The sequence below is a fragment of the Fukomys damarensis genome, unplaced genomic scaffold, assembly GCF_012274545.1.
Source record: "Fukomys damarensis isolate Sample0158 unplaced genomic scaffold, DMR_v1.0_HiC HiC_scaffold_13, whole genome shotgun sequence".
Taxonomy (NCBI): Eukaryota; Metazoa; Chordata; class Mammalia; order Rodentia; family Bathyergidae; genus Fukomys; species Fukomys damarensis.
In genome coordinates, this window is record NW_022900925.1 from 36,522,909 (window position 1) to 36,535,956 (window position 13,048).

At 50.7% G+C, this 13,048-nt stretch overlaps 1 protein-coding gene and 1 long non-coding RNA gene across 6 annotated transcripts in view; one reads left to right on the forward strand and one right to left on the reverse strand.

Moving 5' to 3' along the window:
- Zpbp2 (zona pellucida binding protein 2) overlaps window positions 1-7,136 on the forward strand; it is a 22,738-nt gene extending 15,602 nt beyond the window's left edge. For all 3 annotated transcript variants that reach the window (XR_779376.3, XR_779378.3, XR_779377.3), the window contains 3 exons: window positions 4,097-4,227; window positions 4,578-4,645; window positions 7,066-7,136. The gene's annotated coding sequence lies outside the window, so the exon portion shown is untranslated. The remainder of the gene's footprint in view (window positions 1-4,096; window positions 4,228-4,577; window positions 4,646-7,065) is intronic.
- Window positions 1-12,048, reverse strand: part of LOC104859435 — a 13,238-nt gene extending 1,190 nt beyond the window's left edge. Inside the window, exons 1-8 of one of the 3 annotated variants that reach the window (XR_004517021.1) lie at window positions 11,687-12,048; window positions 8,782-8,938; window positions 8,596-8,703; window positions 8,296-8,357; window positions 6,744-7,912; window positions 5,588-5,733; window positions 5,272-5,356; window positions 4,080-4,202 (exon numbers count right to left, since the gene is read on the reverse strand). This is a non-coding gene — a long non-coding RNA (uncharacterized LOC104859435). Of the gene's footprint in view, window positions 1-4,079; window positions 4,203-5,271; window positions 5,357-5,587; window positions 5,734-6,743; window positions 7,913-8,295; window positions 8,358-8,595; window positions 8,939-11,686 lie in introns of all 3 variants that reach the window. The other 2 variants (XR_002025213.2, XR_779380.1) reach the window with 2 other exon arrangements.
- Window positions 12,049-13,048: the final 1,000 nt, after the last annotated feature.

The window sequence follows — 13,048 nt, forward strand, 5'->3', positions numbered from 1 at the left end:
TTTTTTTTTTTTTTTTTTTTGGACAGGGTCTCACTATGTAGCCCAGGCTGACCTCAAACCCGCAGTGATCCTTCTGTCTCAGCCTCCTGAGTGCTGGGATTACAGGTGTGCGCCATCATACCTGGCTAGTTTTGGCTTTTCTTTTTATTAGACCAGGGGCTGTCAGAAAATAAAATTTAGCTGTATTAGTTGAGAGGAAAGAAAGAAAAGTGAGACGGAAAAAGAAAAAAGTCAAAGACAGGTGAGGGGATGTAGCTCAGTGGCACCGTGCCTGCCTAGCAAGCACAAGGTCCTGAGTTCAATTCTTGGTACAAAGAAACAGAGTGAACTCAGACCCACACCGTTTTAGCAGCTACCTGTTCCTTATAGAATAAGGGAAGTGGCGTTGCCTACTAGGAGGTAAAAATGGATTCAAAGCTGGGTGTGGTAGTGCACTCCTGTAATCCCAGCACTGAGGAGGCTGAGGCAGGAGGATCACTGCAAGTTTAAGGCCAGCCTGGGTTATATGGTGAGTTAAAGACCAGCTGGACTGCATAGCAGTCCATGTCAAAAAACCAAAACAAAAATAATAACCTCTAACTTGTAAAATGAAGAGATTATATTAAATGATCCAGAATATCTCCTCCAACACTGACTTAGGTTTATCTATTGTCTTTTCTGTCTTCCGGACCCTTTCTCCTTCCTCCGTGTGAGGAACTGCGTCTAATAAAGCAGGAAGTTACTCAGCCTGTCTTTGAGCCCCCACATGGCTGTGCACAGAATACCTAGTAATTGGATGAAGTAATGAAACTGGCTCTTCCTGCGGAGGTGACTCTGCTCACACCCCGCTCACCGTGTTTTGAACCCTGAGAATGTCTCCCCTGTACTGACTCACCCTTTCCCACTTAACCCCAAGTATTGAGGCTAAATAGCCAAATAAGAAGCACGTGTTAAACGAGTGTCTCACAGAGGGCAGACACAGAAATAAAATTAAAGGGATGCCCTCCCCTTTATAGCGTTAGTACTGAAATTGCAACAAAGTTGTACCTGACTCACTGGATGGAAACAAATTGTAACAGAATCCTCACATTTGCAACGGAAAAGTCCGCCACTATTTTTCTTCTCTAAATACACATTTTTATTTTTTCATTTGTTTGGTTTTCTGAGATGGGAGTGTTGCTAGTCGTCCCCACTAGCCTTGAACTCAGGAGGTAGCCCAGACTGGCCTCAAACTCAAGGGGCCCCTCCTGCATCAGCCTCCCCCATGCTGGGACCACAGGCATGTGCCAAGCTTTCTAAATATGCATTTTTAGTACATCTCATGTGACCACATCTATCACAAGAGTCAGCACTGAGTAGAATTTTGTACTTTGTCCAGCTGTGAGAGTATTTTCCAACACTGATAGATTATTAACAATAAAATAATAGCTGGGAATTTAGCTCAGTGGTGCTGCCGGCTGCCTTGCAAATCCAAGGACCTGATTTCGATCCCCAGTACAAAAAAAAAAAAAAGCCAGGCATGGTGGCGCACACCTGTAATCCCAGCACTTGGGAGGCTGATGCAGGAGGATCACTGTGAGTTCGAGACCAGCCTGGGCTACATAGTGAGTTCCAGGTCAGTCTGAACTACATAGTGAGACCCTGTCTCAAAAAACAAAACAAACAAACAAAAACCAATAAAGTAAGGAGTACCCAGGTTCCCCTTTGCTGGTATCTGGGGCATTTGGAAATCTTTGTGGCATTAAAAGCATTAGGCCTTGCCTGTAGGTGCCTGTCTTCACCTGTTAAGTAGCCAAAAACATGAATGGCTTTACTAAATTCCATGATACTGTTGGCAACATTTCCTGCTGATGTGTGAAAGGTTACTTTCATTGACTAAAAGAATCTCTGATCATGTAAGCAATTAAGAACTCTCAATTTCTTGTTTCTCTCTCCTTTGTTTATTTGGTGGGGGTACTGGGGTCCTAGACCTTCCTAGTCAATGATACATGAAATTTGTTTTAAGAGGCCATGCACAGGCACTAGGTTTTTTGGGTGTTTGGGTTTTTTTGTTTGTTTTTGGTGGTATCTGAGAATGAATGCAAGATCTTCCTACTGAGCTATGTCCCCAGACCTTTTTAATTATTTGAGACAGAGTCTTCCTAAACAGTTCAGGCTGAGTTCAAACTTGGAATCCTCTTGCCTCAGCCTCCCAGAGTGCTGGGGTTATAGGTTGTAGCACCACACATGCTGGCACTGCCACTTTGATTCTCTCTTACAGTTTTTATTTTTGTTTTTTGAGACAAGGTCTTCCTATGTACTCCCAGCTGACCCTGCACTCACAGTGTAGCCCATGGTGGCTTCAAACTCGTAGCCATCCTCCTGCCTCAGCCTCAGTGCTAGGATTAAAAGCATGTGCCATGATGCCCAAAATGCCTTCGACTTTTATACCCCTTACAAGATAGATTATCCTTAAATATTTACCGAAAGGTGTCTATGCATCTCATCCTGCTCAGCGTGACCAGAGAGATGTTCTGATGTAAATTAAGCTGTCTTTTTCCTGCTAAGCTGCTTTAGCTCCTGATCATGGGATTTTGCATTTTTTTTTCATCATATGCTTAAGGATTTCTGTTTACCTTAGATTAAAAAAAAATAAAACACTGCAAGTTCATGTGAGGTTTCTGTATAACTCTCTATCACCATTTTGCTTCCATCCCCCAGAAAGTAATCACTCCTCTGAGACTGGCAGCTGGGGCGGTAGCTCAGTGGTGCTGCCACCTGCCTCAAAAGCGTAAGGTCCTGAGTTCGATCCCCAGTACCAAAATAAATAAATAAATGAGATTTCAGGTAGTTAATTTTTACATTAAAGGCGTCACTTGTGCCCTTTGTTATTTTTTTACCCACCGTCTGTTTTTGCTGGAATTCAAACCCAGGGCCTCACGGGTGCTAGGAAAATGCTCTAACACTGACTTACACTCCTAGTCCTGAGCCAATATTTTTTAAAAGATTTTTCTGTGTTTATATGTATAGATGTATTTCCTTTCTTATTCTGTTCCATTCAATTAAAATAACAAAATGTACTATTTCCTACCATTTATTAACACTAAGTCTGTACACCAGTCAGGGTTCAGTCTGGAGACAGAAAATAGTTCTTTAATCAGAGGAAGTATTATAAAGAGGATAATTAACTATACAAGGGATTGGAGTAACAGAGAATTGCTAGCAAGATGTAAAGAGAGACCAGATGTGGTGGTACAGCCCTGTTATTCCAGCTCTTAGGAAGCTGAGGCAGGAGGATCGCTTTGAGTTCAAGGCCAGGCTGGGCCACATCATGAAACCCTGTCTCAAAAAGTCAAAATAGGGCTGGGGATTTGGCTCAGTGGTTCCGCTGCCCGCTTCACAAGTGCAAGGGCCTAAGTTTGATCCGGTACCCAGAAAAAAAAAGTCAAAATAATAAAATAAGAAGATGTAAAGAGAACTCTAAGGAATACAGAAATAGCAGATACGAAGAGTAGCCAGCTATGGCCTCTTTCCTCAACTACTCCATATTTTCAGTTGTCACGGGTTCCTTGTTTAGCGACCACAGCCTTTATTCCAAAAGGCTCTGCATACACACAGTTTTGCACCCCTCTCTTTTGTGGGGTGCTACAGAGTTTTCTCCTAACCTTCACCCAAGAAGCCCAAGGAGGATTCAACCTGTGTCAGGTGCAGCTTGCTGAGGAGAACGCGGCCCCTGAGAGCTCTGCAGCCAAGCAGAGAGCGGGGCGCAGGGAGGGCGGTCTGTCAGACACAGCAGGAGAGTCTGTGGAGCTGGGGGCTGCTGGGCACTGCCAGGCATGAACGCTGGAGAAGCTGAACCTGCTCCCAGAGCCAGGGTGACAAAGCCCTCCTCACGGCTACCGGCCAAGGAAATACACATTCATTCATTCATTCATTCAGCGAGACAGGGTCTGGCTGTGGAATGCGGGCTGGCCTCGCACTCAGGGCGATCCTCCTGCCTCAGCCTCCCTGGCCGCTGGGATCACAGGTGTGCGCCACCTCACCTCACTCACCAAATGGGCTTTATCCCAACCACAGAGTCAGCACGGTGTCACCAGAACACAGGCTCTCTGGTTACTAACCTGCCTGTCTCTCATAGGTAAGTGGGAAAACGGAGGCACCGGGGGTCCACGCCGACTTGTGGAAGAGCTGAGACACACAGGCTTCAGCATCTCGTGGCTTCTTTTATATGCGAGACTCCAAAACTGTAAAGAGCAAAACGGAAGACAGGTAGGTAGCAGGAAACAGGGAGACAGGTCTTTTGCAAATGGAAAGGGAACCAAAAGATAAAGGTGTGAGCTGGGTAGGGAAGGCACTAAGATGTGTTCTGAAAGGGCGGGGGATTTGGCTCAGTGGTGCCGCTGCCTGCCTTGCAAACTCAAGGTCCTGAGTTTGAGCCCCAGTACAAAAAAATAAAATAAAATAAAATAAAAATGAAGATGCACTCTGCGCACTCCCCAACTCCCCACGGTGACTGTAATCATTACGTACTGCCAAGGCTGACTCATGAAAAATTTTTTACATTTTAAATAAAAATATTTTTAATAGAGATTTGTCCTAATAGCAATTATTCCTAACAGGTTATGTGAGCTCTGCAAACAAAGCTGTTGGATGGGAAAGTACCAGATAAGCAAACAGCTGCTACAAGGTACAAACTCCAGCCAACCCCAGGGAGGGAAAACATCATGGGCAGGGCAAAGGGGGACCAGCACTGAGGGGCTAACCTATCACATGATGACCACCTGCTCCTGGCTGATGTTACCTCCCTTTGAAGGTCTTTCCCTCTCCTTACAAAACTCCCCCAGAACACAAGTTCTGATCATGATTTTTTTTTTTTTTTGAGACAGGGTCTCGCTATGTAGTTCAGGTTGGCCTTGAACTCGCAGAGATCCTCCTGCCTCAGCCTTCCTAGTACTAGTAGTACAAGTGTACACAGCCACACCCAGCTGCCAGGACACATTTTCCCCTTTTATATTTTGTTTTTTTATGCTCCCATTTCTTTTGACACTTTGCTTTGCTGCGGTAGGCAGTTGGCCAGCTGTCCTGACCCTGCCGAGTTCCTGAGGGGGGCCCTTCCTGCCTTCCTCGACCTCCTGTGTTTCATCACTTTCTCTAGTCCCTTGGAAGGAAGAGCCTAGAGGAACAGACAGATTGCTATACACACCTTTACCTCCCAGTGTGTGTATACTGGGAGGGTGTACACACCAAGTCAAAAACAAAGCCTGAGCTCAAGAAAACTGTTTCAAAGTTACAATAATAGGGTCAAACATTTACCTACGTTAGTACTGATGTCCTGTGGCCTAACAAGGGAATGATTTTCAGCTGTAGCAGGCTGCTTATTTCACAAGGAACCAGGTGCCTAGAATTGAATTAGTCAAAGACAAAACTTTCAGCCCAGGGATTGCATGGGAGGTTGCACACTAGGAGGCTGAAGCAGGGTAATCCCAAATCCGGGCAATTTAGTGAGCCCCTGTCTAGGGACGTAATGTTAAAAAATAAAATAGAGGTGGGGATGTTGTTCACCACAAAAGCTCTGGGTTCAGTCCCTGTACCACCGCTCCCCCCAAAAAAAGAAAGAAAAGGTAAAGACCTTGTGTATTTCTCGCTAAAGCGGCCAAGTGTGGCTGTCAGGAAGTCGTGTGACTCGGGGAACCTACAGCTTCCCCGGGGAGAAGGACCTGAGGTGCAGGAACAGGGCTCCAAGTGCGCCCCCTGGGTGTCTCAGCGAGGGCTCTTCTGCGTGATCCCAAAACACAAGCGGAATCAGAAAGTAAATACAGAGCTGGCTGGGGTGTTTGGAAAACAAAGATAAGGAAATAGGAAGCTGAAGGGGGCCGGTGGTTTGGACGCCTCCTACTGGACTGAAAATGGTGCTCAGTGGAGCACAGGGAACCCACCCTCAGTGCCAGAGCCAGCTGGGGGCGGTGCCGCCTGTCATCTCAGCACTTGGGAGGCTGAGGCAGGAGGACCGCTTCCAGGCCAAACCCCCTGGGGCTGCCTGGTGAGTTCTAGGCCAGCCTAGACTGCATAGCAAGACTGTCTCAAAAAACAAAAAAGTGAACATCAACATTCTTTTACTTATTTTACTGTGAACCACATCATAGTTGAAGAAAAGTATTCACATAAAAATGCAGCCTAGGGCCAGGGATTTCAGTGGTTCTGGCGACTGTCTCACAAGAGCAAGGACCTGAGTTCGATCCCCAGTACAAAAAAAAAAAAAATGCAGCCTAACAAATAATTCTCACTCGAACTACCTACCACCCAGAGAAATAAAATACTGCTCCCTTCTTTCACACCCTGCTTTCAGACACCCCTTCTCCAAAGAGAATGTTTTTCTAAGGACTTCCTTACTTTTCTTGGAATTTTACCACCAAAGTGTGGCTTTCTAAGCAATATTTTCTTCTTCTTTTTTTAACATCATGTGGAATCATTTTGGATATATCTTTTTGGGTCTTGCTATGGATTCACTGCACTTCCTAAAACCATGGCTCACTACCTCTAATTCTACAAAATTCTCAACCATTGTCTCAAGTATGGCCTCTGCCTGAATCTCACTGTCTTCTGCTTTTGGAACTTTGACTGAACTTTTGTTTGTTTGGTTTTTGAGACAGGGTCCCACTATGCAAGTCAGTCTGGACTTGAACTCACTATGTAACCCAGGCTGGCCTCAAACTCTTGGGAATCCTCCTGCCTCAGCCTACTGAGTGCTGGGGACTACAGGTCTTAAGCATCATTGTTTTTATAACCTTGTCCAGGAATTCCAGCACTGATTGCGTCCATCTCTCCCTCTGCTGTCTGGTATTTCTGCTCATTCATTGTCGGTGCCTTTCTGGGAGCCACTCACTGGCCCTAAATGATCATTTACGGGAATGAAGGTCACATCTGATTTCTGACAGGCACCTAAGAGTGTGTTCGGCCCAAGACGTCCCCACCCAAGTCCACTGCCTGAGTGAGAGCCTGAGTTCCTCAGCAAGGCGCCTCTGATCTCAGCGTCTCAGAATACTTTTTCCCTTCTCTTCTACAACCTCTTCATTATGTACCCAAAAGCCTTTTCTGCTTTCCCTCAAGGTGGCTGGAGCCACGGGCCCACTGCTGAGTCACCTTTACTACGAAGACATCACCCTTGAGACTCCAGTGTAGCCCACTCCGGGAGGCCCTTGGGCTTGGCTTCCAGAACCATCCATCCGCAAGGCCGGCCACAGGCAGCCCCGTGTGCCTGACTTGTAAACAGCAAAAGTCTCTCACCCGGCGCAAGTCGCCTTAGGGCTCAGATGTCACTTACCTCTGGTCCCCAGCAGGAAGAGGTGCACAGCAGCTCCACCTTCTACTTAATAATGGAGATGTATTTGAAATGCTGTATACCCACATTATTTCTTTAACTTTTAATTACATTTTGAGAATATAAAACAGAACTAAAGACTTCTGATGATGAAAACAGCGCGCGCACACACACACACACACACACACCCCGTCAGGCCCTCACTTTCTAGCTTCTAAAGATGTGTTAAATCCCCTGACTTTGCTTTCTTTTTATCCTCGAGGGCTTCTACTTTCCCAGTTGCTCTACTGTCATTCATTGAGGTTTCAAGAGAGAAATTAATACAATCAACCTGCCAGCTTTAACCAGAAACCCGTGCGTACAGTCCAGGCTGGTTGGGGACATTACCATGCGGGGAAGGGGCCCCTGGAAGGAAGCCATCTGCATGTTTTGATGAGGTCCCTCTGGTGACAGGATGATGGCGGTGGTGGCCACTTCAGGATGGGCTCGGGAGGGTGGGGAAGGGGCTCTTTAGGAGGCGGTGGGCTGCTTCCCCGGCTGCAGCAGCCTGGAGACAGCGAGGCAGCGGACAAAGATGGCCCGTGTCCTAGGATTGCTGGTCTGCACACCCCACTTCTCCTCCAGGACGGCCTCCACCTGGAGGGAAACCCAGCAGCCTAAAAGCTGGGAACAACTAAACAAACCGGAAATGGCAAGCGCAGTCGCGAGCGCACGCGCAGACACAGGGACTGTCGGGGGCTCCTTCCGGTAGAGCCCGCGCGGTGCCCCTGATCAGCCCACGCCAGCCACCGCCTGGCAGTCACATGCCCACGCCCCATGCCTACAGGCAAGCAACAGAGCCTAAGGAACCCATGTCCAGTCGCCCTGGAGACCCACGTCCGGGGTCGTCTCCAGCCACACGGACGTGCGCTGGCAGGGAACCATGGAGTAACAAAGGACGGCACCCCGGAACTTCTGGGTCCCTTGAAAACATCGCTTCCTCTTCTACTGTGACCCAGGCCTCACCGAGGCCCCCTCACCTTGTCCTTCAGCATGAGCAAGGGTCCTTCTTCTCCCAGATACTGCTGCTGCTCTTCCAGGGCTATCGGGAAGCAGAGTAGTGGACCGGGGCCTCCACACGGGCCCAATCACGGAGTCTGGGTGCCCCCTTTCCCTACCCAGTCAGAGACCACAGCCTGGACCAAGGGGCAGGGGAGCTGCTGGTCTCCGCCAAGCAAAGCGAAGCTAAAGGGCCGTTGGCTCCCACCCCAAGACGTGATCCCCAGGCCCCCCTGAGCAGCAGTTCCTCCACCTCTGCATCCAGCCAGATCCTCCCTCACCTGTCAAGACATCCACGAACTCCAGAATGCTGTCGGCAAGCGCTCGCTCTCCAAAGACCAGGACATCAAACACCGGGAGCCAGCAGGCGGGCAGGAAGCGCCGTCCCTCTGTAGCAGGTGATCCTCCGGTGCCAGCTGCCCTCCCACCGGCCCCTCCCTGCCCTGGTCCTCCCCGGGGTCGCTCACCGTTTGCTGTAGGTCCTGCAGGTCCTGTCCCCAACAGAGTCACCCGGTGAGGAGGCTGAAGCACCTTTTCTCTGCCCCTTCAGGCCCTGGAGGTTTCTCTCCGTGTCCTGCACCTTCTCCTTCACGCTTCTGGGATGCTCCAGACTCGAGGACTTTCCTGTAAAGACAAAAGTTAGGAACCTGGCTCGGCCAGCCCAATAGGTTTCATTTTTAAAGCCCTTCCGGACGCCTTATCGGCCGCCCTGCTTTTGGAGACCACTCGCCCGTGTCTTCCCTTCCTCCAGTCTCATCCTGTGAAAGGAAGCCTCCTCCTGCAGACCCTCACCATCACCGCTTCTGGATGACTGCTCCCATCTCCCGGACTCACTCCCAGCTTAACCCAACCCCAAGTTCTCCGCCTCTGGGATACCAAAACCCGGTTAGTCCTTGCTACTCAAAATGCAGTTCTCAGACCGTGCTTGGAGGAGGAAGGGCTGAGGAAGTTAACTCAGGGCTGTACGAAAATCACCTTCAGTGTCTTACAAACCGCAGGGCCGAGCAAGTCTGGGTTACCCGAGGTGGTACTCAGGCATGGCCAGTTTTAGTCTCCCAGGTGATTTCAGCATTCAAACACTGAGAACCAGATAGAGAGTCTGACTCCTGGACTCTGATTCTCTGTGAAAGGGAGGGCGCCTGCACCCCACCCTGGTGTGTAAAGAGCAAAGTGCTGGATCTGTGAGTTTGGAAGCCATAGGGTTAGGACCCAGAGTGGGCACAGCGGGGCCCTCGGTCACCCCTCCAGCCTTCCCAAGACTCCAGCGGAACAGCTAGGATCCAGGGCTTCAGAATCCCCGGGAACTTCTAGCCTAGCTCCCCACCTTTTTTTTTTCCAGTGCGGAGAGTTGAACCCAGGGCCTTGCACATGCTAACTAGGCAAGTGCTATGCTATACTACAGAACTACACTCCCAGCCCCTTTAAAATCGTATTTTGAGGGCCAGGGATTTAGCTCAATGGTTCTGTTGCCTTCCTTGCAAGAACAAGGTCCAGAGTTCGATCCCAGTTCGATTCAAAAAGAAAGAGTATTTTGAGATACCTCTAAGTTGCCACATCTGGTCTTGAACTTGTGACCCTCCTGCCTCAGCCTCCCCAGTAGCTAGGATTACAAGTATACAGCACCATACCCAGTGCCCCTACATTTTTAAACCATGACTTGAGGGAGGCTGAAAAGCTACTGAGTAACAGCACAGCCAGACCAAGACTCTTCCAGCCCAGTACTCTTTGCACCCAGCAAGCAGGTAGCTCAACTGCTTCCTCAGCCAACAGCCTCAAGAGTCATCCTAGGGCACCCAGCTCCACACAGGCTGCCTCTCCATCAGGCTGATTTCCCCCACGGCCCCTCCTCTGCGTTTGTCCTACTTTGCTTTCAGCTCTGACAGAGAGGTGATTCCAGACCATTTGTTCTCTGTTTAAAAACAGTGTCCTCAGCCAGGCGTGGTGGCGCACACCTGTAATCCCAGCACTGGGGAGACTGAGGCAGGAGGATCTCTGTGAGTTTGAGGCCAACCTGGGCTATATAGCAAGACCCTGTCTCCAAGAAATAAACCAAATTCCTCGTTTCTTCTTCCTCTTCCTCTTCTTCTTCTTCTTCTTTTTGAGGAACGATCTCCCTTTGTAGTTCAGGCTGGCCCTAGACTCACTATGTAGCCCAGGCTGGCCTCAAAGTCACAGCGATCCTCTTGACTCAGCCTCCTGAGTACTGGGATAACAGGCGTGCCCCTCCACACTGGCTGCCTCCCTCATTCTTGAATGACAGGAGGCCCAGCTGCTTGCTCACTACATGAAAAAGACTTCATTTTGTTCCAGAAAGTAAATACCTAAACCAGAGAGAGAACTTTTATCTCTTGGTAAATTCCTTCTTTCTAGTGCTGCCCAATCCCATACCCTGTCCTCAACCAAAAAGAAGAAAGAAAATATGGGCTGGGATGTAGCTCAGTGGCACTGTGCCTGTCTGGCAAGCCCAAGGCCCTGAGTTCAAGCCCTAGTACTTCCACATAAAATAAAATAATAAAATGGGTTTAAAACCAACCAGGACTCGTGGGAGCCTGCACAGGCATCACCACCCACTGGTCAGAGCCCGTGTGCTCTCAGTCCATCCTCACAGGCCCGACCCCTCTGCCGGAAGCCCCCCAGTTCCCCAGCCTTGCTTCTTGATCGTCCCATCCCAAAGATGAGGGGCTCTGCCGCGAGCCAGCGGCCGTGGGACAGAGCTCACACTGGAGGGTCCTGGCCTTCACAGTCACCTGCCTCTCAAGCTGTCCTGGAGGAAGGCGTGTCATCCCGGTTTCCCAGATGGGACACAGGTTGGGACCCAGCTCGGGTCAGTGTCGCAGGGACACAGCTGAAATCTGAACCCATCGGACACCAGACCCGAGCAGTTTCCACTGTTGGTTCAGACGTTCACGAGGACCTGCTTGGTTCCAGGGTCCCCGGCTCTTGCCCTCCCTCTGCCTGCTAAAGAGGGAAGCTGAGAGAAGAAAGACAGGGAGCAAAGCACCGCGCGATTAAGAATGCTGGGAAGGGCCAGGCATGGTGGCTCATGCCTGTAATCCCAGCACTCGGGAGGCTGAGGCAGGAGGATCGCTGTGAGTTCGAGACCAGCCTGAGCTACATGGTAAGTTCCAGGTCAGTCTCAGCTACCATAGTGAGACCCTGTCTCAAAAAAAAAAAAAAAAAAACAAAAACAAAACCAAAACCAAAGAATGCCGGGAAGGCTCTGGAGGAAAGGTCAAAGGGCGTCCTAGAAAGCTCAGAGCCTGAGCCTGCCGCGGTGGGATCCGGCCTGGCCCCAGGACCGTAACCTTCCGGTTGCAGCTGAAAAGGCTCCGGATTTCAGACCCCTTCCTTCCTTCAGGGTCCCCCCCTCACCCCGGGCCTTTCCAGGGTCTCGGGACGGCGCTTAGAGGGTAGTCGCTCCTTCAGCGTCCTGGGGGTGTGGAGGAGGAGCCAGGCCCCTCCGTGACACCTCTCCCGGCCACCTCCTCTCCGAGAGGATCTGGGGCGTCCGTGGGCGGGCGGGGCGCACAGCGGAAAGGGAACTAAGCAGCGTCGACGCGTGGGACACGCGACCCTGCCACGCGGGCAGGATCACGCGTGTTTGTCACCGGGAGACGTGAGTGCCCAGCGGGTGGCCAAGCAGAGCGCTGCAATTCCCAGCCTGGTCTGCAGGGGTCCCCAGCGGGTGGGGCAGGCGGCCAGCCGGGCGGCTTCTCTCAGGGAGGCCTGCCCAGCCGCAGAGCTGCGCTGAGCAGAGAAGCCCGCCCTCCAACTACCAAAACCCCTGGGGCACTGGACGGGCGCCACCTTGCGCAAGGGCTGTGGCAGTTTTTCTGCACAGGGCCCTTCGTTTCATTGTGCATCACTTTAGCTCTTTAGGAGCCAGTGTGTGCAGGGGGAGGGGGCCAGGCCGAGGGGCAAGCAAAGCCAGGGGACGCAGGGTACGAGAACCAAGAACCACAAGGAGAGCAAGGAGCTCCTGACCCCAGCGGGGACCGCCAGAGGAGGGCATCGCTGGCCTGGTCAGGCTTCCTCTCCCTCGTGGCTGCTTCCCATCTCTTTTTTTTTGGGGGGGTACCAGGAATCGAACTCGGGACCTTGCACTTGCTCTTGCGAGGCAGGCGGCAGAACCACTGAGCTAAATGCCCGCCACCCCATCATCCTAATGCTATGATTGCAGGGCTCCTGGAAGATGCTTGTGACTGTTGCCTGGCGGATGATTTCACTGCCAGCTTTAAGTCCGTGTTGTCCACAGTTTGCTGCTAGGGCCTCCGCCTGGAAAGACGGACAAAGGTCATATTGGAGCGGACCCAAAAGACCTTTCTCCAGAAAAGCCTCATGGCACAGCCCCTCCCTGGGCTCCCTTCCCTGTCGCCCCCTCTGAGGGAGCGGAGCTGGGTCTCCCCGGGAAAGGCTGCTTTCTCAACAGGAGGCACTGGAGTCGCCCAGTCCCTGGCTTCACCCACTCTGCTACACAGCCTTGGATTAGCCCCTTGCCCTCCTAGGATCCTTTCCTCATCCAGAGATGAAGAGAATTAACAGCTCCTACTTCCTCTGCCTGGGGAACTTAAATAGTATACTTCAGGTAAACACTTAGCAAAGTGCCCGGCACACATTCCAGTTCCCAGAATATGTGACTTAGTCCTGTGTCAGTATTTAAGAGGCTGCCATAAGACAGGGCCCAGTAAGGCTAAAGAGGTAAGAGCCTGTGGTGGTGCACACCTGGGAGGCTGA